Source organism: Dasypus novemcinctus, chromosome 5, assembly GCF_030445035.2.
Source record: "Dasypus novemcinctus isolate mDasNov1 chromosome 5, mDasNov1.1.hap2, whole genome shotgun sequence".
Lineage (NCBI taxonomy): Eukaryota > Metazoa > Chordata > Mammalia > Cingulata > Dasypodidae > Dasypus > Dasypus novemcinctus.
The window spans coordinates 82,065,639-82,093,069 of NC_080677.1; the positions used below are offsets into that span (position 1 = coordinate 82,065,639).

At 38.6% G+C, this 27,431-nt stretch overlaps 1 protein-coding gene across 1 annotated transcript in view; it reads right to left on the reverse strand.

Annotated features, from left to right (window-relative positions):
• COG5 (component of oligomeric golgi complex 5) overlaps positions 1–27,431 on the reverse strand; it is a 488,722-nt gene that overhangs the window by 49,441 nt on the left and 411,850 nt on the right. The gene's annotated exons all lie outside the window — the stretch shown is intronic.

Sequence of the window (27,431 nt, forward strand, 5' to 3'; positions counted from 1 at the left end):
TCCCAGTGCTTCCTAAAGAAGACAAGCAAGACAGTGAGCTGATGGGATGGGCAGGCCCAACAAGCTGATGCAACAAGATGTTGCAACAACAGACAAAGGAGGAAAAGCATAATGAGATACAGCAAAGTAGGGAATGAAGGTGGCTCAAACGATTAGGTGCCTCCCTCCCAGACTGGAGGTCCCAGGTTTACTTCCCAGCAGCTCCTAAAGAAACAAAGACAAACAGACATAGCAAGTGCAAACAATGAGGTGGTGGAGAGAAATAAATAAAGTAAATCTTTAAAAAAAATTACAATGAAATAGAATTTCACACCCACTAGAGGATTATTATTAAGAACAAACAAATATAATGCTGGCTATGATGTAAAGAAATATTATGTAAAAACTCTTGGAATGTAAAAGGTTACTTTTTCCACTGTGGAACATTGAGTGTTTTTGATAATTTAATTTTCAAATTAACTGTGTAAAACATTTGGCACTTTTTCAAAAAGGTGAACACAGAATTATCATATGGTCCACCAATTCCACTCCTAGGTATATACCCAAAAGAAATGAAAGGAGGGACTCTAATAGACACTTATAAACCAATATCCATAGCAGCATTATTCACAATAGCCAAAAAGTAGAAACAACCTAAATGTCCATCAACAGAAGCACAAATGAGCAAAATGTATTATGTACATACTATGAAGTACTATTCAGCCATAAAAAGAAATGAAGTTCTGACAAATGCTACAACATGGATGAATCTTGAAAATATTATACTAAGTGAAAGAAGTCAGGCACAAAAGGACAGATATTGTATGAAATATCCAGAATAGGCAAATTCATAGCAACAGAAAGTAGATTAGAGAGGCTGGAGGAGGGGTAAATAGGGAATTATTGCTTAATGGGTAGAGTTTCTGCTTTGAGTGATGAAAAAGTTTAGTAATAGATGGCGATGATGGCACAACATTATAAATGTAATTAAAGCCACTAAATGTTAACCATTTTAACACTTAAAAATGGTTAAATGGCACATTTAACATGTTAGTACAATAAAAAAACTACAAAATTTTCCCCGCCCCCCCGGAACTGGGAAAATTCAAGCCCTCTGACAAAAAAAAGAATGTTAATTAGAAATATTCCGGTCAAGTTACCTCTTTGAACTTTAGGCAAAGCCCGGATCTTGCTTAGGGATAAGAAGGTGGATGTGGAAGATGAATCCACATTAACACTTCATAATTGATGGGCCTCTTAGGTATGACCCAAATGCCCAGTGTGTCCTATTATTTTGATATGCACAATTTCTAGCAATTGTCAACAGTTGTCTTCATTCAAAATCACAGAAATAAACAAATAAAGCAAACAGGTAGGAAAGGGAAGGGGGAGAGGATAGAGGAGAGGAAAAGATGGGAGGAGGAGAGAAAGGGGGAGATGAAGGGTAGGTTCTCAGCTGGTAAGTTTGCTGCATACTTTCCTGAGAAAAGAGAACAGTGCCTTTATCTGTACCCCTAAAGTGTGTCCTACTAAAAATGAACTGTCTATGCTCCTATCTACGGACAATCTAAGTTTTATTGGTCTTTTAAATATTAGTCATTATGTTGGGTATGTAGTGGTATCTTATTATGGTTTTAATTTACATTTTCCCTGATGATTAATACAGATGAATACTTTTTTTTTCATTTTAAAAAATGAATTTATTGCAATATGTCACCCCCACACAAACATGCATAAACAATAAGTATATAGTAATAGTCGTGAACCTACAAAACAAACATATATAACATTATACAGGACTCTCATAACTCACCCACCTCCAACACCTTACATTGTTGTTAAACGTTTTAAACTAATAATTAAAGAGCTTTGTCAAAATATTGCTACTAATCAAAGTATTTTCCCCCAACCCTCCCTATTATTATCTTTATTTCATTTATATATGAGCATACATAAACAATTAAGTGTATAGTAAAAGTTGTGAACTTACAAAGAAAACATGCATTACATCATACTGGGGTCCCATACATCAACCCTCTACCAACACCCTGCATTGTCGTGAGATGTTTGTTACAAATTACGACAGAATATTGTCAAAATCTTCCTACTAATTATATTCCTTATCTTACATTTGGGGTGTTTTTCCCCCAACACACTTAATATTATTTTTAAAATATATTTTTCTATGACAGAAGTTGTAAACTTATAAAACAATCATGCACATAAGCAGAATTCCCAAGTAACAACCCTCTATCAACACACCACACTGTGGAGGAACATTTGTTACAGATAATATCATCCAATTGTTACCACGTCCACAGCATACATTTGGCTCACATTTTCCATACTGCCCCATTATCAACTTAGTGCACCTTTGGCATAGATGCAAGAATAGTATATTACTACTGCTAACCACAGTCCATAAGTCATTCCAGTTGTATTTTTCCCATGCGTTCCCAACACCCTGTAGTAGTGATATACATTTGCTCTAGCTCACAAAGGACATTCTTGCATCTGTACCATCAACCACAATTCTCATCCACCTCTTGGTTTACTGTGCTATTCAGTTTCTAAATTATTATCTAGCATTCTGTCAAATGGCATTTATATCCCTAGACTACTATTTTCAGCCACATCTCTATTTATAAACTAGCTATTACTATTTTTACCATCCATTCTATACATTTCCACACTTTTACAGCAAAGCTAATTAAAACTTCTACATACATTAAACATCAGTGGTCCATCTCAGTCCTCTTATCTCCTTTAAGAATCCACCACCTACCAACAGGTCTTGAAAATATTTTCCTTTAATTTCTTCTAGAAGTTTTATGGTTCATGCTGTTATTTTTAGGTTTTTGATCCATTTTGAGTTAAGTTTTGGATAAGGTGTGAGATAAAGGTACTTTTCCTTCTTTTGGCTACAGATATTCAGTTCTTTCAGCACAATTTTGCTGAATGGACTGTTCTGCCGGAGCTGTGTGAGTTTGACAGGCTAGTCAAATATGTGAGGGTCTGTTTCTGAGCCATCGATTTGGTTCCATTGGTCTATGTATCTGTCTTTATGCCAGTACCATGCTGTTTTTACCACTATAGCTTGGTGGTATGATTTAAAGTCTGGAGACGAGGGTTCACTTTTCCTTTTATGATGTTTCTGGCTATTCAGGACCCCTTACCCTTCCAAATAAATTTGCTGTGTTTTCAACTTTTAAAAAAATGCTGGTGGGATTTTTATCAGGGTTGCATTGAATCTGCATATCAATTTGAGTAGAATTGACATCTTAAGGATATTTAGTCTTCCAATTCATGAGAATAGAATGTTGTTCTAGTTATGAGGACTTTTTAAAATTTCTTTTTTAACATTGGGTTGCAGTTTTCTGAATATAAGTGCTTTACACTATTGGTTAAGTTTATTCCTGACTACTTGAGTTTAATCTGTCATATTTTATTTTCACCACTCTTTGACACTTAGTTATTCTTACTGATATAATCTTCATTTCTAGACTCTCTTCCAGGTTCCTCTCTCCTGTCTTTTCTTTTCAGGCTCTAGCACACTCTTTAATATTTCCTGAAAATCTCGTCTCTTGCTTAGAAATTCTCTCAGTTTCTGTTCATCTGTGAATATTCTAATCTCGCCCTCATTTTTGAAAGACAGTCTTGCTGGATATAAGATTCTTGGCTGGAAGTTTTTCTCTTGTAGTATCTTAAATACATCAGACCACTTTCTTCTTGCCTCCATGGTTTCTGGTGAGAAATCTGCATTTAATCTTACTGGGTATCCCTTATATGTTAGGCATTGCTTTTCTCTTGTTGTTCACAAAATTCTCCCTTTGTCTTTGGCATTTGACATTCTGATTAGTGTGCACCTCAGAGATGGTCTATTTGGATTTTTTCGGATGGGAGTACGTTGTGCTTCTTGGACATGGATATCTATGTCCTTCAATAGGGTTGGGAAATTTTCTAACATTATTTCTTTAAATATTTCTTCTGCCCCCTTTCCCTTCTCTTCTCCTTCTGGGACACCCATGACACATATGTTTGCACATCTCTGGCTGTTGTTTAGTTCCCTGCGACCTTTTTCAATTTTTCCATTCTTTTCTTTATCTGTTCTTTTGTATGTTCACTTTCAGAGGACTTTTTTTCAAGCTCACCAATCATTTCTTCTGCCTCCACAAATTTGCTATTATATGATTCCAATGTTTTTTAAATTTCATTTACTGCACCTTTCATTCCCATAAGATCTGCTATTTTTCTATGCATGCTTTCAAATTCTTCTTTGTGCTCATCCAGTGTCTTCTTAATATCCTTAATCTCTTTAGGCATCTCACTGAATTTATTAAGGAGATTTGTTTGAACATCTATGATTAGTTGTCTCAACTCCTTTATGTCATCTGGAGGCTTATCTTTTCCTTTAACTGGGCCATAGCTCCCTGTTTCTTGGTGTGGATTATAATTTTGGTTGGTGTCTTGGCATCTGGATTACTAGAGTATTTATTCTGGGTGCAGTTTTTCTCTTTAATGTAGTGCTTCCTGCCCTTTCTCCCTTCTGGTTGTGCAGTAGGAGCCAAGGATGTAATTGGTGCTATAAACTGTGGCTCAAGCTGTCCTCATTGCCCCAGGGATGGATGAAGGTTCTCCCAACTTTCTCCTTTCCCAGAGATAGGGACAGAGTCACAAATGTGTGGAATAATCCAAGCCATGCAGACCTAGACTGTAGTTGCCTAGAGAGACTGATGAAGCTTTACACCCCTTTCTCCTCTGCGTGGGGCATGGATGGAGCTGCAGGTGTGGGCAGCAATCTATGCAGTGTAGGTCTAAGATGAGTGCAGTTGCCCCAGTAGACTTAATTATTCAGTTTGTGCCAGCCGAGTGTACCCTCAGTTACCTGGATAGACTGATGCTGAGATAGTCAGCCTCCTCCCTGCCAGAGATGGGACTGAAGCCTAGGCTATGGCTGCAGGCTGATCTGGGTGAAAGAAACCATTACTATCAGTGTGATATTTGCTCAGGTTGGCTTTCCCTCAGGCTGGGGGTGGAGTTCAAATGCCGGCCACTGGCCTTTTTCCAACTTGGACAAATTCACACCCCAGCTGTTCCTAGGGTTATTTCTTAGCCATCTGAGTCTACCAATCAGTTAGCTGAAATCGGCAGCCAACTTTCTCCTCCTCCCGTTTTTGGGAAATGGAGCTTCCAATTCCACCAGAGTAGGACAATCAATGGCCTCCGCGGCTTGGCCGGCAATTTCCCAGAGAGGCTGGCGCTGGTCCCTGCAGCTTCTTCCCTGTCAGGGGTGGCACTGGGTCTTAGGCTAGACCTGCAATCTGACGTAGATGGAAAGAAACTGTCCCTACCAGCACTGGGATTTTCGGTCTGCCTGCTTCCTCTCAAGCCAGATGCAGAGTGAAAATGGAGACCCCCAGCCTCTTTCTGACTGGAGAGGCTCAAACTTTAGCTGTTCTCAGGATTATACTGTAGCCCGCTGAATTTCCTAATCAGTAGCTGAAGCTGGTGCCCAACTGTCTCTTCCTTCCCCGTTTTTGGAAAGTGGAGCTTCCAATTCCAGTTGCAGAATCGTTCCCAAGGTGGCTTGTGCCTCCAGTGGAGGATGGGCACTGGCCTCCGGGGCGTGGAGCACTCTACTTACGAGTCTTCTCTGCGAATGGGCAGTCTCCTCCTTCAAAAATGTTGCAGGAAGCCCTTCTGGCCTCCATTGAGCCCCCAAACAGGTGCTTCAGCTAGCTCCAGAGAGCTGTGGGTGCTTGCTAACTGCCCTATAGCAGGAGCTGACTCTAGGAGCTCCTTACTCTGCCACCAACTTGCTGTAATCCTAGATGAATATTTTTAATGTGCACATTGGCCTCCTATGTATCTTCTTTTCTGAGATGTCTGCTTAAAATTTTTATCCATTTGGGTGAATTTTCTTTTTATTACTAGTTGTAGAAGTTCTTTATGCATCTGGGATACTGTCACTTGACAGATAAAGAGTTTGTAAATACTTTTCTCAAGACAGTTTTGCCTAATTATTTTCTAAATAATGTCTTTGGACAAATAAAACATTTTACTTCTGATGATGTCTAGTTTATTAAAAAATTTGTCTGGTTACTGTTTCCTGTCAAAAAAATCTTTGCCTACCCACAAGACATGAAGATGTTCTATCGTAATAGTTTTAACATTTAAGTCTATGATCCATGTCAAATTTACTTTTGTATATGGTATGGGTAAGTGCTGAGGTTTATTCTCTCATGTATGAATGTCAAATTATTACAGAAACATTTATTATAAAGACTTCTTGTCACACTGAATTTCTTTGGTGCCTGTGTTGAAAACCGAGTGGCCATAAATGTACAGGTCTATTTCTGGTTTCCTTTTTTCTATTCCATTGATCTATTTGTCAGTCCTTATGTTAATACCACACTGTCTTGACTACTATAAAATCACAAAAGTCTTGAAGTTAGGTAGTAAGGAGAGTCTTTCAACTTTGATCTTTTACTTTCAAGATAGCTATGGTTATTCTGGGTTGGTTGTATATCCATATAAATGTTAAAATCATAATGGAATTTTACTGGGATTGCTGTGAACCTATAAATCAGTCTGAGGGGAACTGCCATCTTAATGTTGAGATTTTTTTTTTTAAGATTTATTTTATTTATTTCTTTCTCTCCCCTCCCCCGCCCCCCAACCTCAGTTGTCTGTTCTCTGTGTCTATTTGCTGTGTCTTCTTCTTGGTCCGCTTCTGTTGTTGTCAGCGGCATGGGTAGACGGACGCCCTAACCACTGGGCCAAGTCTGCTTCCCGGGACTTCTAATCCATGAACATGATATCCCTCTAGATTTATTAAGTCTTCTTTTATTTCTCTCAGCAATGTTTTGATTTTTCACTACAGAAGTCTTGTATGTTTTTTGTTAAATTGATTCCTCAGTATTTTTATATTTTAATACTTCTGTAAATAGATATTAATTTTTTAATTTTCCAATTTATACTTGCTAGCATATAAAAATATAAATGATTTTTTTGCACTCTGATCTTTTATCCCATGAACTGAAAAATTCACATATTAATTCTGGTATTTTTTTTGTATATTCCTTGGCATATTTTACCAAAAAAAATCATGTCATTGGCAAAAAGAAATGTTTTTACTTGCATCTTTCAGAAAATTTTGCCTTTATTTGTTTTATTTTATTTATTTTAACTACTTTATTGCAATGGCTGCAACCTCACGGCAGTGGTGAAAAAAAGTGTTGACAGAGGACATCCCTGCCTTGTTTATGAGATTGAAGGGGAAACACTTTCAATAGTTCTATATTAATTAAGACAACTCAAGGTTTTTCAAAAATGGCTTTTATCAGACTGAGGAAGTTTCATTCTTTTCCTAGTTTCCTAAGATGTTTTGCCAGTAGCAAGAATTGAATTTGGCAAATGCTTTTTCTGTATTTATTGAAATGATTATACCTGTTTTATTCTTTATTGTTATTATGTAAATTCACTGATATTTCTGTGCTAAACTAACCATTCATTCCTAGGGCAAATCTCACTTGATCATTCTGTGCTATCCTCCCTTGTGTATTAACAGATTTGATTTGCTAGTAAAATTTTAAAAAGTATTATGCATCTATGTTTGAGAGGAATATTGGTCTGTACTTTTCTTTTTAAAAATGTCTGTACAAACATTTAAAGTTTTAAGTCTCTGACTAAATAATTTTAGCTGCATCGCACAAATTTAGATTTGCTTGCTCTCATCATCATTCAGCTTGAGTTTTCTTTTTTTTTTAAGGAGGAACAGAGAATTGAACCCAGGACCTCATACATGGGAAGCAGGTACTCAAACTGAGCTACATCTGTGCCCCTGAAATATTTTTTAATATCCCTTGTGAATTCTTCTTTGACACATACTTTGAAGTATGTTGTTTAATTTAAAAATAGTGTATTTTTCTATTTCTTATTATTGAATTCTAATTTAATTCCTTTAAGGCCTAAGAATATGCCCTGTAGGACTTCAATTCTTTTAAATAAATATGCGCCAGCATATGGTCTACCATAATAATATTTTTCAGCTCTTCTGTGTCTTTCCTGATTTTCTGTCTCCTTCTATAAATGGTGATAGACGAGTATTTAAATCTGCAACTATGGCTGTAGATAAGTCTATTTCTACTTTTAGTTCTGTTAGTTTTTACTTCCCACATTTTGAAGCTCTGTTATTAGGCACATACACATTTATGGTAGTTAGAGTCTCTTAACGAACTCTCTTTCATTATGGATTGCTCCACTTATCTCTGCTAACAATCTTTGTCTTGAAGTTTATTTTGTCCAATATTAATATATCCACTCTAACTTTCTCATGTTTATTGAATCTTATATCTTTTCTATCTCTTTGCTTTCAACCATTTTATATTTAAAATGTGACTCTTAAGATAGCACATACTTGACAATCTCTACCTTTTCTCTTTTAAAGATTTATTTATTTTTCTCCCCTTCCCTCCCCCGATTGTCTGTTCTCTGTGTCCATTCGCTGTTGTGTTTTTCTGTGTCCACTTCCATTCTTGTCAGCAGCCTGGGAATCTGTGTCTCTTTTTGTTGCATCATATTGCTCCATCAGTTCTCTGTGTGTGTGCCAGTCCTGGGCAGGCTGGACTTTCTTTTGTGCTGGGCAGCTCTCCTTATGGGGCACACTCTTTGTGCACAGAGCTCCCCTATGTGGGGGACACCCCTGTGTGGCACAGCACTCCTTGTGTGCATCAGCACTGCGCATGGGCCAGCTCCACACGGATCAAAGAGGTCCTGGGTTTGAACCGCGGACCGCCCATGTGGTAGGCGGATGCTCTATCCACTGAGCCAAGTCCACTTCCCTCTACCTTTTTGAATAAGAGTGCTCAGTTTATTAACACTCAATGTAATTGTTGATGTGGTAGAAAACTATTTATTGCTGTTTCATCTTTTTCTTTTTTTCCAGGAGGTACTGGGGATTGAACCCAGGACCCTGTACATGGGAAGCAGGCTCTCCCATGGGAGCTACAACTGCTCCCTGTTTTATCATTTTTGTATATCTACCTTGCCTTCTTTGTGATTAAATGAATATATTTTAGAATTCTTTTCACTTTATCTATTGGGTTTTTAATTAATTAATTAATCTCCCCCCCCCCCCACCCCCGTCCCAGTTGTCTGTTCTCTATGTCTATTTGCTGCGTCATCTTCTTTGTCTGCTTCTGTTGTTGTCAGCGGCACGGGAATCTGTGTTTCTTTTTGTTGCATCATCTTGCGGTGTCAGCTCTCCGTGTGGGCGGCGCCACTCCTGGGCAGGCTGCACTTTCTTTCTCACTGGGTGGCTCTCCTTACGGGGCGCACTCCTTGCGTGTGGGGCTCCCCTACATAGCGCACATCAGCACTATGCATGGGCCAGCTCCACATGGGTCAAGGAGGCCTGGGGTTTGAACCCCGGACCTCCCATGTGGTAGATGGATGCCTTAACCACTGGGCCAGGTCCGCTTCCCTATCTATTGGGTTTTTAGTGTACTTTTCTGCATTATTTTTATATTGGTTACTATGGGGATTACGATATAAATCTTTTGTCTTTTTTAGTCTACTTAAAGTTAGTATTTTACTACTTCATGTAAGAGCAAGAAGTTTGTAAACATAGTCTATCCTCCTTCTGACCCTCCATGCTATGCTTTTTATGTATATTAAATCTATTTATGTAACAAACCTCACAATACAGTTTTATGACTTGTGCTCTAAAAAGGCTAAGAAGGGGAAGCAGATGTGGCTCAATTGATAAGAGTGTCTGTCTACCATATGGAGGGTCCAGGGTTTGGTCCCCAGGGCCTCCTGACCTGTGTGGTAAGCTGGACACGTGCAATGCTGCTGCGTGCAAAGAGTGCCCTGCCAGGCAAGGGTGCCCCCATGTAGGGGTGCTCCACACACAAGGAATGCACCCTGCAAGGAAAGCTACCCCCCATGAAAAAAAGCGCAGCCTGCCCAGGAGTGGCACTGCACACACAGAGAGCTGACGCAGCAAGATGACACAACAAAAAAGACATGCAGTTTCCCAGTGCTGCTGGATAATGCAGGCAGACACAAAAGAACACACAGCGAACAGACACAGAGAGCAGACAATTGCGGGGGGGCAAGGAGGGGGAAGAGGAGATAAAGAAATCTTTAAAAAAAATTAAGAGGAAAAAACAATTTCTTACATTTACCCACATATTTACTATTTTCAGTGCTGCTCAATGTTTCCTGAAGATCTGAGTTTCCTGCTGACATAATTTCCCTTTAGCCTGCAAAACCTGTTTTAGCATTTATTATAGTTATGTATACTGGTGACGAATTCTCTTAAGTTTTCACTAGTCTGCGAATGTCTTTATTTCGCCTCCATTCTTGAAGGATGTTTTCACAGATATAAAAATTTTCTGTTGAGTTTTTCCTTTTAGCACTTTAAAGATTTTGTTTCAATGTCTTCTGGTCTTTATTCTTTCTGATAAGTCACTGATTATTCAAAACATCTTTCCCCTTTAAGTAATATATTGTTTATTTTCTCCCTGCTTTCAAGACTGTCTCATCTTTGGTTTTTAACAGTGCAACTAGTTTTCTTTGTAATTATATGTTTTGGAGTTCACCAAATTTCTAAATATGTAAGTTCATGTCATACCATGCTTGGAGTATTTTCGGCCATTTTTTTTTCCTGTTTCATTCAATCTCTCTCCTCTTTTTATGGAATATTTTTATGGAACTTGTGATGTTGTTCCACAGGCTCTAGAGGTTTTATTTTGTAAGTTTTTTAATGTTTGTTCTTTCTCTTCTTTAAATTGCATAATTTCTACTAATCTATCTTCGAGTTTACTGATGTTGTATGAAGCCATGCAGTAATATTTTTTAAAAATTTCAGATATTTTTCCAAATGTAAAATTTCTATTTGGTTCTTTTTTTCCTAGATTCCAATCCCCTGCTCAGGTTTCCTGTCTTTTCATTTACTATAAAAGCATATCTTTCTTTACCTCACTGAGCATAGTTGTAATAGTTGCTTTCTCTGGGGTGACCATCTCAGGATCAGGGCTCTTCTCTTCAGACACAGATTAGGACTTAGGAATCAGAAGCAAGAGCGAATAAAGCTGCCTAGAATTGAAGAAATGAATTTTGACTACATTTGGATGGTGATGGAGTTTTCAAAGAATAGGAATTCTGTCACTATTTCAGAATTCTTCACTCATCCTGAGCCATTTTAACTGTTATTGTCCTAAGTCATGACCTTCACTTGAATGCCTTAAAACTGACTCTTCACTAAATTACTCAATGTGTTCTACAAGGTATCTTAAAGGAGAAGATGCTCAGTAAATAGCAGCTGAATGATTAAAGGGCTAGAGTAATGGTTTTCATTGTTGCTTTTTCAAAGTCAACCTTATTTGAGATGAACAGAATAGTACAGAGATACAATACAATAAAAATGCACAAAGCAAAAGCAGGGATTTGGCTGTAGAGCAAAGGTAACAAGGGGGCTAGGAAGGTGGTAGAAATAAGAGAGTTAACATTCTAAACTATGAGAAATTTACATACAGGTGAACCATGTTACACTATTAAAACTACAGGAATAATTGATTACTATACACACAAATATTTTTCAGAAATTCTAATTCTGTACATCTGCTCATTAGGAATAGCATGTGAATTCAATGCATAAGAAACAACGAATGAGGCTGAATTTCTAAAAAAATGATGAGCCATACAGTAAACATGAAGTATGTTTTTACATAACTATTAATCTGTACCTGAAATGACCAAGATCTTAACTATCAATTTCATAGGTTTACAGGAGCAGAGCAATATACTAATCAATAATGCTTCCCTGAATAAAATGAGTCAAAACATTTTTACACTTGAATTAGATATTTTTAACAAAAACTTTTAAATAAAATCTGATGAAATTTTATAGTTATATCAATATTTTTCTGAAAGTGTTGAGCATGTTTGCATTATATTTACCAAATTAATTTTCAATGTAAATTTTATACTAAGACAAAAACTTGTAATGCAATGTCTGCTTTCCATTCAACTTTGGGGTTCCCAGCCAAAACAAAACAAAAAACCCCAAAAACAAAAACAAAAAAACAAAAACGGTACATACAAAAAGGCAAAGCATTATTATTATTTTAGTGAAAGTAGAAAGGGCAAATACCTGGCCCTTGACGGTCAGTGCCTCCACCCATGTATATAGGAGACATAAGTAATCAATTGTGGCCACGTTAGGATCTCTCAACACAGCATTCCAGGCAGCAACTTTGACTTGACAGATGAAATCTATATGCAATCACTGATCTTTGTAAACAATTTTTCTAGACATATGGGACCACTGATCTAGGTGTATTCTATGGCTTATCTAAATGTTTTCTAGGCCAAGAGATACTAATGAGCAAAATACTCCAAGAGCTTTAAAACTCCTATATCCTTACATATTGTGCTATTAGAAATGTAGTCTAAGAAAAAAAAATTTTTAAGAAGTTATACTCACAAAGATAATGTCATTTGTAATGTAAAGAAATTTGAGAACTCTACATGGAACAAATAACAATATAAGGTGCATATATTAACTGTAAAAAACATTAAATTTGACCATGTAGCAATTTGCTCTCACAAAAAGACTGGAAACAAAGCAAAAATATCAAGTCAAAAAACAGTATGAAGCATTACATAAAGAGGAATATTAGTAAAATACTAGCAAATGTAACTGTGGAATTCCATAAATTATCTGCAAATTTACTTGTAGAAGATATTTAGAAAGTTCTACACAAGATAATTTCACCCATTACATAAATTGAAAGGTATATGACCTCCATCCCTGAAAGATTTAAGATAATAATAAGAAAATAAACTGCATGGTTAATGTTTACTTGCCAAAAGATTTCTGGAAAAGATAATCTCTTTAAGAACTTTCTGATCTACTAATCTGTGATAAAGAAAAATAATTGATTTTTATTTATGTTTACTAATCAAATGCTTTCATCATAAATAACCTGGTTGAGATTAAGGAATGAAAGAAGATAAAATACCACTTGGTCTCTTATAACAATTAATTATCCTATAAAGGTATAAAACTATATGCTTAAATACATATAAATGCATGATTAAATTATCAAAGATTCCTAAGAGTCAGTATTATTTGTAATACATTAGATATGATTAGATTACATCTGGACTCTGGATATTGGGTATATTTCTACCAATGTAGGCAAGGGGCAAATCTGTAGGTTTTATACTGCAATTCTTCATTTCCTTGGCATATCAATATAAGTAAACTTCCCTGATAAATGAAACTAATTTTCTTAGGTGCTATGAAATTTATAAGAAAATACTTTCAAGAAAAAATCTTTCTACAGTGTATGTCACACTTCTCTGATTTCTTAAATAAGATACACAGAACATGTAATTTAAGAGGGCAAATTCTACTTAAGTTAATCATTGCATTTAGTTTTTTTTTGTCATTAACAAATTTTTATTCTCTTTATCATACTTAACAGGCTTTTATGGCTGGATGATAAAAATGGGCTTCTAATTATGGCATTCACAGCTGACATTTCCTCTGTGTTGGCTTCATGACTAGTTCTCATTTAGCAAAGTTAGCTAAAAAGAAACACTTAAAATAGCCCTTTTTGGGGCTATTACCTTTCTTCTCTGACAGAGAAAGTGAATAGTAAAACCCATCTCTTACATGGCACTTTATAAAGGAGTAAGAAGACACTCAGAGAAGTTAAGTGACCTAGCAAAGGTTACATAGCTGGGAGGTGGCAAACGGGGACAAGAATTCAGGTCTCCTGGTAGTTAGACCAGTATTTGCCCAGGTCATTTCAGCTGTATGGGGCTGCAGAGAGGTATCACAGACAGACAGGCCAGGGGCCAAAAGAGAGCCAACCACCTAGGAAATTCCCAGAACTTCAGTCCTGGAAAGGTTTTTCGGAATCATCCATCTGCCGTCCCATTTTACAGATGAGTAAACTGAGGTTCATCAAAAGGGAACTTGATAAAAGCTATCATGAAAATAGAATAATAAATCATTTTACTGGCCATTTTGATTTGCTTGGGCTTCCATTTTATCCAAAGAATTATAAAAAAAGGAATGGAGGTAACTGAAGCAGGCTGACATACCAATAATTGTTTGCGGTGCTGATAAAAATCCCTGCTCTAGCCTGGGAAGAACTGTAACAAAGAGTTCAAGCTGACACCAGCAAAGTCTGCTGATCTTCACCAGATGGCCACAATCTTAAACCAACATCCTTGCTTACTAATTAAGAAACTGGGCTTCAGGGACACCTTACCCACACAGTCCACAGCCCCATAGTCCACACAACTCATGGAGTGGATGTACTAATCATAATTCATGGCCCCTCTATCCCTCACATTACCTCACACAGTACCTTTGTTTCAGGCAGCCATAAAAGCTGCTCCCCCAGGCTCAGCCCTTTCAGCATAAACCTCTTCGTGCTGCTCCTGCATTACTGCAACTTTAGCATAATAAACGTGCTCTAACCCCCCTTTTTAAGTCTGTTTATTTTATTTGCAACACAACAATCCAGACTAAGCTTTGGAAACCGACCTCTCCAAACCGGCAATCCTCAAATCTCCTGGTCTCTCTCGGCAATGAAAGAGGTAGGAGACTGCCCCATCTATCCATATTCACCATTCTAAGCAGCAAAGACAGTGGCTTGAAGTGGGACCAGTGTGTGAAAATGTTGGGTTAGCATGCCATGTCAACAAGCTATTTTTTTTTTAAGATGTATTTTTTATTTATTTCTCTCCCCTTTCCCCCACCCCAGTTGTCTGTTCTGTGTCCATTTTGCTGCGTGTTCTTTTTGACCGCTTCTGTTAGTGTCAGCAGCACCGGAATCTGTGTTTCTTTTTGTAGTGTCATCTTGCTGCGTCAGCTCTCTGTGTGTGCGACGCCATTCTTGGGCAGGCTGCACTTTTTTTCGCGCTGGGCGGCTCTCCTTATGGGGCGCACTCCTTGCGCGTGGGGCTCCCCCACACGGGGGACACCTCGGCGTGGCACAGCACTCCTTGCGTGCATCAGCACTGCGCATGGGCCAGCTCCACACGGGTCAAGGAGGCCCGGGGTTTGAACCTTGGACCTCCCATGTGGTAGACGGATGCATTATCCACTGGGCCAAGCCCGTTTCTCTCAACAAGCTATTTTTGTGCAGAGTCGGGGACCATGGGCACACCACCCATACTATGAAAAGAGTGGTACCCTTCCAGGTGCCTCCAGATGCTTATCTCCTTACTTAGGACTTGGCCATCGACTATCTGAGGTTCCTGAGGCCTCCCCTACTTGTCATCTCAAATGTTGGAGGAAGATGAAGACCTCTGTCCTGGCCAGGAATGGTACCACCCATGCACACAATTATCTCAGTTGAAGCAGACAAACCAGAGCTGGATCTGGCAGTCTTCCACTGTGTCTATCATCCCTAGTAGCACCCCATTTCACAGGAGGTCTTGGCTGGCACTCGCCAGCCTTAGGTCTATGCAGGTTAGCCTTCCTATGGTGCCTGTTGAAGACATGCACATATAAGCAGGAGAATCAGGGTAAGGGTCATCACAGCCAAGTATACCAGCAGCATGCTTGCCCAGTGGTTCCCCAGGGCAAATATCTACCTGGTAGAGTAGCTACTGACTGACACTACCACCTAAAAATCTAGAGCAAAGCCAGTCACGTGGGTCTTAAGTTGTCGATGGTGCCTCTTCTCCCTGAGGGGGTCCAAGAGGGCACTCCTGGACAAGTTCCTCCAATGTATGGCTGGTACCTGAATTCCTGAGATCTGTAGCTGCTCTTCTGTGACTCTCAGGTTGAACGAGGTGGGTGTACAGCAATTGCTGAACTGAAGAATTGTGAGGACCTGGCCATTGTGGAGCTCTTGCCCCCAGCTGAGATGGCTCTTCCTGAACCCCCAGGCAGAGAGTTTCAACCAGGGTAGGAGGTAGGCAGTGGACTGGCTGTCCACTGGGGTGCATCTGAGTTTGAGAGATCATGGCAGAGAGCCAGCTGAGCTGCTTCTTCTCCTTTCAGAATGTGGTTCATTGTGGAACACCCAGCTTTATTTGCTTGTTGCCGCTGCCAATGCCCAGGAACTATAAAGTTGGGGGTATTGCCACCCTTCTGCAATTCCCGCTGTAGCCTCCGTACTTAGCATTTTTGTTTTAAGAGTAACTAAATAGCCTTTAGCTACTATATAAACTCTGGAAGTTTTGTGTTTTTTTTTCTATAAATTTTTGTGAGTTTACAAATGTGTCCTCATTCCTAAGTAGTCCCTCTTCTTTATCTAATTTGCTTGAAAGTGGGAGCTAAAGAACTAACAGCATTAAAGCTGGGGAAATTTCCTATGCATTAAGTATGTGTTTTAGTGCATGAAGATTGTAACATCAATTCTAGCAGCTCAGGGGGTCTTTTTATTTCCTCCTTGGTTCTTAGTTATATTCCAAACTGTTAAATCAGTCAAATATTGGCTAATAGATTTTTTTAAAAAGAGGTATTTCTACATTATCTATTTTTCTGAAAATAAGGAGTGATACATTCAAGCAATAGAACATATTCAATGGTAATGTAACAACTTGAATTCAGACTAAACCTTTAAACAAATCTGCTATCAAAGAGATGAAAGCTTGAGATGTGTTCCCTTTTGGACAGTTAGCATATAACCAAAATTCTGGGAAACAAAATCAAATCTTGTTAATCAATGAGAAATGAAAAAGAACAGCACAAAGAAATAAAATACAGCTTTGTAACTCAAAGCTATATTGCTCACGCATCCTGTATTCCTGCTTCAAAGTCCTTAATAAGCCTACCTTTCTCATTAACTTCTTGATCTTCTCCCATCCTTCTGTCATTTAAATCAAAATCTCTGCCTAGCACATGGCATTTGGTAACTTACAGGGTGTCAGGAAGGGAAACAGTCTGCTAAGAACAGATGTTTTAATCACGTCTTTTAAAAAGGTTTTCCTCCTGAGTGTGGAGAGAATGATTCAAGATGGCATCAGAGTAGCACAGGCAGGGCAAACTCTCTTGCAAAATAGGGAAGAAGGTTTGGTGGTTGTCCAAGAGAGCTGCTTTGGGGACCCACAGACCAGGAGAGTGCTGCATGCATTTTCTAGGAAGGACTGGTAATGGAGAGAAAGAGGCCAAAGGGAAAACCATGAGTTGATGCCCCCACGGTTGGGAACACCCCCACTCCCCACCCCAAGGTGGGAAGAGCCTTGGTAAAGCCTGTGGATGAGTGGCCAACAGAGAGGGGGAAAAAACATATTTCTCCCTGGGAAGAGGAAGGGTGTGGCTAAGGGCTGAGTGTGGTTTCTCTTTGGCTAAAGTAACCACTATAAATTGAAGGATTCATCTCTGTGGAAGGGTCTGATGAGAACCATCTGTTGGCTAGCTGGGAAACTGAAAGAAGACAGTCTTTCTCCCATTTCTTTCACAGGCACCGTAGATCTGGTCTATGCCTCATTAAAGGCTCCCTGCTCATTCTGATAACTTAAATAGGGAAATCTTAAAACTTTAGAAAAAATTAAACCACAAATCAAAGAAGAGCTTTGAAATGAAACCACTAGGCAAGAGAGAGAAACTGATAAAGTAAAATCACCAACACAATCAGGTGCCTTGATACCGACAAAAGATAAGTCATACTAAGAAACAGGGTGATATGCCTCAGTCAAAGGAACAAACCAAAAATCCAGAGGACACATAGGATTTAAGAAAACAAATTAATGATGGTCATGCAAAACTCCTTAATCAATTTAAGGAGAAGAAAGGAAATATGACTAAAGAGATAAAGAATATTAAGATGACACTGGGTGAATATATTAGTCAGCCAAAGGGGTGCCAATGTAAAATACTGAAAATCGGTTGACTTTTAGAAAGGGTGTTGATTTGGGGTAAAAGCTTACAGTTACAAGGTCCTGAAGAGTCTAACTAGAGGTACTTCATCATCCAAAGTCTGTTGCCACAAGTTGAAACAAGACAGAGGGTGATGTCTGCAAGAGTTCAGCCTTCCTCTTTCCTCTGAAGGCTCCATGGTCCCAGCTTTTTCCAATCTCAACTGTAGGCTGGCACAGGGCTCATCCCTCTTCCTCTGGGGCTTGTTACTTTCCAGGCTCAGCTTCTCTGCTCTCTTCACAAGGTCAGCTGTAAACTATCGGGTGAATGGCTCATCTTTCTTCCTGGGCTGCAGGATTCTCTTCCGTGTCTACGGAGCTCTCTTTTCTCATCTATCTGTTTCCAAGTATCTACTTTTAAGAGTCTGTCCTATTGACCCACCAATGGGATAAGGATTCAACCCTATATGCCCCCCTGACATGGTTGAATCAAAGACCTAATCTTGATTTAATCAAGTAAATGCAAAGCCTTTGAATTTAAGTCAAAGGGTATCATGCCCAGAGAAACAGACCAGTTTACAAACATAATATCTCTTTCGCAATTCATACATAACATCAAACTGTTACAGTGAGCATAAAGAACAAACTGAGGGAAGCTGATTTGGATAAATGGCTACAGCATCTGCCTACCACATGGGAGGTCCAGGGTTCAAACCCAGGGTCTTCTGACCCATGTGATGAGTTGGCCCATGCGCAGTGCTGATGCGCACAAGGAGTGCCGTGCCACGCAGGGGTGTCCCCCACGTAGGGGAGCCCCATGTGCAAGGAGTGCGCCCCATAAGAAGAGCCACCCAGCATGAAAGTGCAGCCTGCCCAGGAGTGGCATCGCACACATGGAGAGCTGACGTAGCAAGATGATGCAACAAAAGGAGACACAGATTCCTGGTGCTGCTGGCAAGAATATAAGCAGACACAGAAGAACACACAGTGAATGGACACAGAGAGCAGACAACTGGGGGGGAGGGGCAGGGAAGGGTAGAGAAACAGAAAATAAACCTTTAAAAAAAAAAGAACTGAAAAACTGTAAAAAAAAAAAAAAAAGAGGAACAGAGTATATGGGAACAAAGGATGAGATTAAAAATACTTTAGAGGGGAAGCAGCTGTGGCTCAATCAGTTGGGCTCCCGTCTACCATATGGGAGGCCCTGGGTTCGTGTCCTGGGGCCTCCTTGTGAAGGTAGGCTTGCTTGCACGCTGCGTAGAGCTGCCGGCCGGGGTGCCGCGGAGTGCTGCCCAGCCCTTAAGTGCCGTAGAGTGCCGACTCAGCAAGGTGATGCAACAAAAAGGGAGACAAGTAAAAATGCAGAAGAGCACAGTGAATGGACCCAGAGAGCAGACAGCAAGCAAGTTGCAAGGGGGAGAGGGGAAATAAAAATAAATACACAGAAGAACGCATAGCAAATGGACACAGAGAGCAGATAGCACCCAAAAAGCCCCCGGGGGGGGGAGGGGAGGATAAAAAAATACATTAGAGATCTCTCTTGTCCATTGGGAAATGTGGCTTGAGGAGCTGCCATACATTAGCCTCAACCTGGAGTTTTTAGCCACACCAGGAGACTGGCGTTGATGGGGCTTCTTTCCCTACTCTTTGAAGCACTTTGTATTAAGCATATCCCAGTTGCTTTGAATTTCAGTGATCTCTTTTTAAGTACTTCTGGGAAGATGGAGGATTAGCGAGTTGGAGAGATCACTTCTCTCCCAGAAAAAGTAGCTACAGGACAGGCAGAGACTGTCTGGAATGCTGCTCTGGGGCTCAAGACACCAAGGGAAGGTGAACCACCACCCAAAAGAGAAAGGGGAGAAGGAAAAGATCTCAGCTGGCTGAAAAATTCTATGACTAAAGCTGCAAAAGCAGCAGCAGGAGCCTTTCCCCACCTATGGAGCAAATAGCAGTATGTGGTCTACAGCAGCTGTAGAGAGCAGTGACTGTGCACTGATGGCATCGTAGGGGTCCTCTTCCCCAAGAAAGGTGGGGGGAGTAACATAGCCTACAGCAAATTCAGATTTTGGCCAGCAAACTTGGTCTGATGCATTGAAGGGGAGGCCTGACATTGTCCTGAGAGCACAGAGCTAAATTTGCCTTCTCAAACACCCTTCCTGGGGCCCCAGGCTGGCTGCAGAAGAAGGAGGGAGGGTCTGGCTGGCCAAGGGCAGAGAACAGCCTCTGAGTAAGTTTGTTTGTGAGGTTTGGCCAGCCCTAAGGACATTGCTTCTGTACCATTAGCTCCCGAGTAGATTTAAACTGAATGCATTCCCCCTGGATCCTGGGGTCTGAGCTGACGGGTCTGCCAAAGAGTGCAATCTGCTGGCTGGACCAGATAAGTAACAAAAAAGGAGAAATAATAATAAATAAAAGAGGCAAATAGGTGCCTTTAATGCCACCCTTTCTGAGGCCCTTGGAAACTGGCTTGCACCCCATTACTGGATCCTTATCCTTGGTTTGAGCAGTTAAATGGGCAATCCTAAGTATCTAGAACAAATTGAACCAAAAGTCGAAGAGTGGCAGCACACAGCAATTTAACTGTAAATACCTAGTAAGAGAGAGAAACTGAACATTAGCGCAAACTCAGCATCAGAATCAGATGCCTAGAGATCAGCAAAAAATTACAGACCATACAAAGAAAAAGATATGACTCAAGCAAATGAAGAAATCAAGGCTCCAGATAAAACAAAGGACTTGGAACAACTAATCAATGACGTTTACGCAAATCTCCTAAATGGAATCATGACGTTGAAGGACAACAAGGCTAAAAAAATTAAGACATTAAGAAGACACTGAATGAGCACAAAGAAAAACTTGAAATCATGGATAGAAAAATAACACAGCTTATATTATTTTTCACATTATTGTATTTCATATTATTTTTAACTCACAATGAGTGAGTTAAAAATACAACAGAGACATACAACAGCAGATTTGAAATCATATGAAGTTAAGAATCAGCAATATAGAGGAAAGAACAACTGAAATTGAAGAGAAAGACAAGAATGGGAAAAAAATTGAGCAGGGGCTCAGGGAATTCAATGATAACATGAAGCACAACAACATACAAACTATGGGAGTTCTAAGAAGGAAAAGAGAAGCAAAAAGGGGCAGAAAGAGTATTTTAGGAAATAATGGCTGAAAATTTCCCAACTCTCATGAAAGACATGAATAAGCATGTTCAGGAAGCATAGCATACTCCAATTAGAATAAGTCCAAATAGACCTACTCCAAGACACATGCAGAATTCCAAGTAGCAAAGATAAAGAGATATTTCTGAAAGCAGCAGGGAAAACTGAAACATCACATACATGGGATATCCAGTAAGACTCAGTGTGGATTTCTCTTCAGAAGCCACGGAGGCAAGAAGACAGTGGTAGGATATAATTACAGCACTGAAAGAGAAAAAGTGCCAGTCAAGAATTCTTTATTCAGCACAACTGTCCTTCAAATATGATGGTGAGCTTAAAATATTCACAGATAAACAGAAAATAAGAGAGTTTATAAACAAGAATCTAGCTCTGCAGGAAACAGTAAAGGGAATTCTGCAGGCAGAATAGAAAAGACAAGAAGAAGAGGCTTGGAGGAGAGGAAGAAATGAAGACTATCAGAAAGGGTGACCAATAATGTAAAAAGGTGGACAAAAATATGACATATGAAAGCCAAAGGATAAAACAGCTAAAGTAATGCCTTTACAGAAATAACATTGAATGTTAATGGATTAAACTCTCCAATCAAAAGATACAGGCTGACAAAATGGAAAAGAAAATGTGAGCCATCCATATGCTGTCTGCAGGAGACTCAACTTAGACCCAAGGATGCAAATAGACTGAAAGTAAAAGGCTAGAGAAAAGGATTTCACACAAATAGTAAAAAAAGAGAAGAAGTAGCTATACCAGTGTCAGACAAAACAGACTTTAAAAGCAAAAAAGTGATAGATGCAGAAGACCACTATATATTAATAACAGAGACAATCCATCAGGAAGAAATAACAGTCATAAATATCCATGCACCTAACCAGGATGCCCCAAACTACATGAGGAAAACTCTGGCAAAACTGAAAGGAAAAAGAGATGTCTCTATAATAACAGTTGGAGACAACACACCATTCACATCAAAAGATAGAACAACTACACAGAAGATTGACAAGGAAACAGAGAACTTGAACAGTATACTGAACACTGTACCCCAAATCAGTAGGTTATACATTTTTCTCAAGTGCTCATAGATCTTTCTCCAGGATGTTGGGCTATAACATGGCTCTCAATAAAAACAAGAGGCTTGAAATTACACAAAGCACCTTCTCTGATCACAGTATAATGAAGCTTGTTATCAGTAAAAGGCAGGAAAGGGGGAAATAGCAAATACAGGGAGATTAAACAACACACTTTTAAACAATCAGTGGGTCAAAGAAGAAACTGCAAGAGAAATTAGTAGATATTTCCAGACGAATGAAAATGAGAACATAACATATCAAAATATATGGGATACAGTGAAGTTTGTGCTAAGAGGGAAATTTATAGCCCTAAACACTTATATAAAAAGGAAAAAAGAGCTAAAGCAAAAGAACTGAACAACTGGAGAAACTAGAAAAAGAACAGCAAACCAATCCCAATGCAAGCACAAAGAAAGACAGGAAGATTAGAGCAGAAATAATGAAATTGAGAACAACAAAAATCAACAGAGAAAATCAACAAAATCAAAAGCCGGTTCTTTGAGAAAATCAATAAAATAGACAAACCCTTAGCAAGATTAACAAATAAAAGAAGAGAGAAGACGTAAATAAATAAAATCAGGAATGGAAGTTGGGGGAGGACATTACGAATGACCACACAGAAATAAAAAGGATCATAAGAGGATAAGAAACTGCATGCCAACAAATTAGACAACCTAGGTGAAATAGACAAATTCCTAGAAATGCACAACCTACTTGATTTTACAAGAAATACAGGATCTCAATGAACCAATCATAAGCAAAGAGACTGAATCAGTCACCAAAAATCTTCCCACGAAGAATCGTCTGGGACCAGATGGCTTCATGGGTGAATTCTACCAAACATTTTGAGAAGAATTAATACCAATTCTATTTTAACTCTTTCAAAAAATTTAAAATGAGGGAAAATTACCCAACTTATTTTATGAAGCCAATATCACCCTAATACCAAAGCCAGATAAAGGTTCTCTATGAACACAGATGAAAATTTCTTAACAAAATATTTGCAAATAGAATCCATCAGCATATCAAAACAATTAAACATCATATTATGTGATGCAAGGGTGGTTCATAAGAAAATCAATTAATGTAACACAACACATTAGCAAATCAAAGGGAAAAAATCTACACGATTATTTTGACTGATGGAAAAAAAGCATTTAACAAAATACAGCATCCTTTCTTGAAAAAATTTCTTCAAAATATAGGTAAAAGGAAAGTTCCTCAACATAATAAAGGGCATATATGGGGAGAGGTGCTTTCTCTCTAAGATCAGGAACAATACAAGGATAGTCATTGTCACCACTGTTACTGAACATGGTGCTAGATGTTCTGGCTAGAACAATTAGGCAGGAAAAAGAAATAAAAGGCATCCAATAGGAAAAGAGAAAGTAAAACTCCCACTATATTTAGAAAATCCTGAGATATCTACAAAAAAACTACTTGAGCTAATAAATGAGTTCAGCAAAGTGGTAGGATACAAGATCAACACATAAAAATCAGTAGTGTGTCTATACACAGGAATGAATAAGCTGAGGAAAAAAATCAAGAAAAAATTTCACTGACAATATCATCAAAAAGACTCAAATATCTAGAAAATAATTTAACCTGGAATGTAAAGGATCTGTATTCAGAAAACTACAAACCACTGCTAAAAGACCTAAATAAATGGAAGAACATTCCATGTTCATGATCTGGAAGACAAAACATCATGAAGATGTCAATTCTATCAAAATTGATTTATAGATTCAATGCAGTAACAATTAAATACCCAACAGCCTACTTTATAGAAAAAGAAAAGGGAAGGGAAAGGGGTCCCAAATAGCAAAAATCAAACTTAAAAAAAAAAAGAGCCAAGTTGTGGAACCTCATGGTACCTGACCTTGAAATGTATTATAAAGCTACAGTGACCAAAATATCATGGTTTTGGCATAAAAATAGACACATTGATTAATGGAATTGAAATGAGAGTTCAGAAACAAGACCCTCACCTCTATGGCCAACTAATTTTCAATAAGCCTACCAAGTCTGCTTTTCTGGGACACAACAGTCTCTTCAATAAATGGCACTAGAACAGGATATCCATAACCAAAAGAATGAAAGAGGACCCCTATCACTCCCTATACAAGAATCAACTTAAAATGGATCAAAGACCTAAACATAAAAGCCAGGACCATAAAACTCCTAGAAGATAATGTAGGGAAACATCTATAAGACTGTATAGTAGGTGAGGGCTCTCTTAAGCCTTACACCCAAAGCATGAGCAATAATAGAAAAAATTGATAAATAGGACCTCCTCAAAATTAAACACTTTTGTACCTGAATGGTCTTTGTGAAGAGGGTAAAAAGGCAATTTACACAATGGGAGAAAATATTTGTGAAATCACACATCTGACAAGGTCTAATATCCATGATATAGAAAGAGATAGTACAATTCAACAATAAAAAGACAAATGACCCAATTAAAAACAGGTGAAAGACCTGAATAGACATTTTTCTAAAGAAGAAATACAAATGCTAAATAGATACATGAAAAAATGCTTAGTGTCATGACTGTTAGGGAAATGCATACCAAAGTTGCAATGAGATATCATTTCATACGTATTAGAATGGACACTACTAAAAAGACAGAAAACTTTTAAGTGTTGGAGTGGATGTGGAGAGAAAGGAATAGCCACTGTGGAAGTCTGTTGGCAGTTCCTAAGATCGTCTGTTTGGTGGTTTCTAAGAAAGTTAGATCTGCCATGTGACGTGGCACTACTAGGTATATAAACAGATAATAGCACTACTAGGTATATAAACAGAAGAACAAAGAGCAGTGACATGAACAGATTTCAGCACAGTAATGTCCTTAGCAACATTATTCGCAAGTGACAAAAGTTGGAAACAGCCCAGGTGTCCATGAAAAAACACAAAGTTCTGTCCTCTGCTGTCTTTTTGAGCGAATGTCCATTTATAACAGATGCACCAAGGGGGTGGGGGCTCAAGTTGAGTCACGTCTTACCGATATGTTGAATCAAAACCCTAATCTTAACAAGTAAGCTAATCTAAGATACTTCAGCTGAATTTAATAGAATCAAAGGGTATCATACTCAAAGGAATAGACTATTGTACTAACATAAATCTTTTTCCTTTTGTAGTTCATAAAATAATCTCGAACTGTCATAGAAGGATATTCTATGTTATGGGCTGAAAGACTAAATATATTAAGATGCCAATTCTACACAAACTGACCTAAAGATTGAATGCAATCCCAATAAAAATTCCAATAGCCTTCTTTGTAGAAATGAAAAAGCCAATTATCAAATTTATTTGGTAGAGAAAGAGTCTGTGCATAGTCAAAAATACCTTTAAAAAGAAGAATGAATTTGGAGGACTCTTACTTCACGATTTTAAAGCATTCTTCTAGCAACAGTGGTAAAAACGCTGCTATCTTTACTGGCATAAAGAAAGACAAACTGATCAATGGAATCAAACTGTGAGTTCGGAAATAGACTCTCATATCTATAATCAAGTGATTTTTGACAAGGTTGTCAAACCCACTCAGCTGGGTCAGAAAAGCCTTTTCAACAAATGGTGCTGGGAAAACTGGATATCCACATCTAAAAGAAAGAAAGATGATTCCTATCTCACACCTTATTAAAAAATTAATTCAAAATGGATCAAGGACTCAAGTATAAAACTAGGACAATAAAAATCCTAGCAGAAAATGTAGGGAAACATCTTTAAGATCTTCTGGTTGGGGGGGGGGAGCAGATGTAGTTCACTGGTTAAGTACCTGCTTCCCATGTACAAGGTTCTGGGTTCAATCCTCAGCATTTCCTTAAAAAAATAGAAGATTAAAAAAAAAAAAAAGATCTTATAGTTGGTGGTGGTTTCTTGGGCCTCACACCGAAAGCATGAACAATAAAAGAAAAAATAGATAAATAGGACTGCCTTAAAATGAAATACTTCTATATTTAAAATGATTTTGTTAAGAAGGTAAAAAGGCAGCCAATTCAATGGGGAAAAAACCTTCAGAAACCACATATTTGACAAGGTTTCTATTTATATATTTTATATTTATTTATAAAGTTTATATGTACAAATTTAAATTTATATAAAGATATTATACAATGACAAAATGACAAGCAATCCAATTAAAAAATGTTCAAAAGAATTGAATAGACATTTTCCTGAATGGAAATGCAAATGACCAAAAGACAACATGAGAAAATATGTCAACAACACAAGCTATTAGGGATATGTAGATCAAAACTACAATGAAATATCACCTCACACCATCCAGAATGGCCATTATTAAAAATCACCACCACAACAAAACTACATCCAATTTGACTTATAGAGTAGGACGATGGAGTGTAGATTGGTGGGAGACAGAATATGTGTTAAGAAGAAGCTGATGCTGGATGTATGTAGACGTTTAATAAGGTCAACTGTAAATATGTGGTAATGGATGGAGTTGATGGTAGCACATTATAATGACTGTAAAAGACACTGTATTTATAGATGTGACTGTTGCTGAAATGAGTAGTTTAGGGAGGTTTATGTTTGTTAAGGACAGCTGGAAGATAATACAGAGAAAGTTTAACAGTGATTTTGGAGGTAGGTGAGGATTGTGGTTAATAATATAAATACAGGAATGGTCTTCCACTATAAGGTGTTAAGAAGATGGTGATACATGGGAAAAATATACCTCTGTACCTTATAGTCTAGAATTAACAATAATATTGTAATGTTTTTGTAGCAAAAGCAAAGAAAGTACTATATTAATGCCATTTTCTTCTTCATTTTCTTCATTAATAAGAAGACCATGGGAAGTGGAATTGGCCCAGTGGTTAGGGCGTCCGTCTACCACATAGGAGGTTCATGGTTCAAACCCCGGGCCTCCTTGACCCGTGTGGAGCTGGCCCATGAACAGTGCTGATGCACGCAAGGAGTGCCGTGCCACGCAGGGGTGTCCCCGTGTAGGGGAGCCCCACATGCAAGGAGTGTGCTCCATAAGGAGAGCCGCCCAGCGCGAAAGAAAGTGCAGCCTGCCCAGGAATGGCGCTGCCCACACAGAGAGCTGACACAGCAAGATGACACAACAAAAAGAAACACAGATTCCTGTGCCGCTGATACCAACAGAAGCAGACAAAGAAGAAGACACAGCGAACAGACACAGAGAACAGACAACCGGGGTGGGGCGTGGGGCGGGGAGGGGAGAGAAATAAATAAATCTTAAAAAAAAAAAAAAAGAAGACCATGACTATGTAATTTAACTAATCTGTGTTCAACTGTGTCTCTTTCTGAACAACGGAGAAACAACTGAAGTTTGTTGTTAGGAGTAAAGGAGATAAAAGTGCCTGGCTTTTTT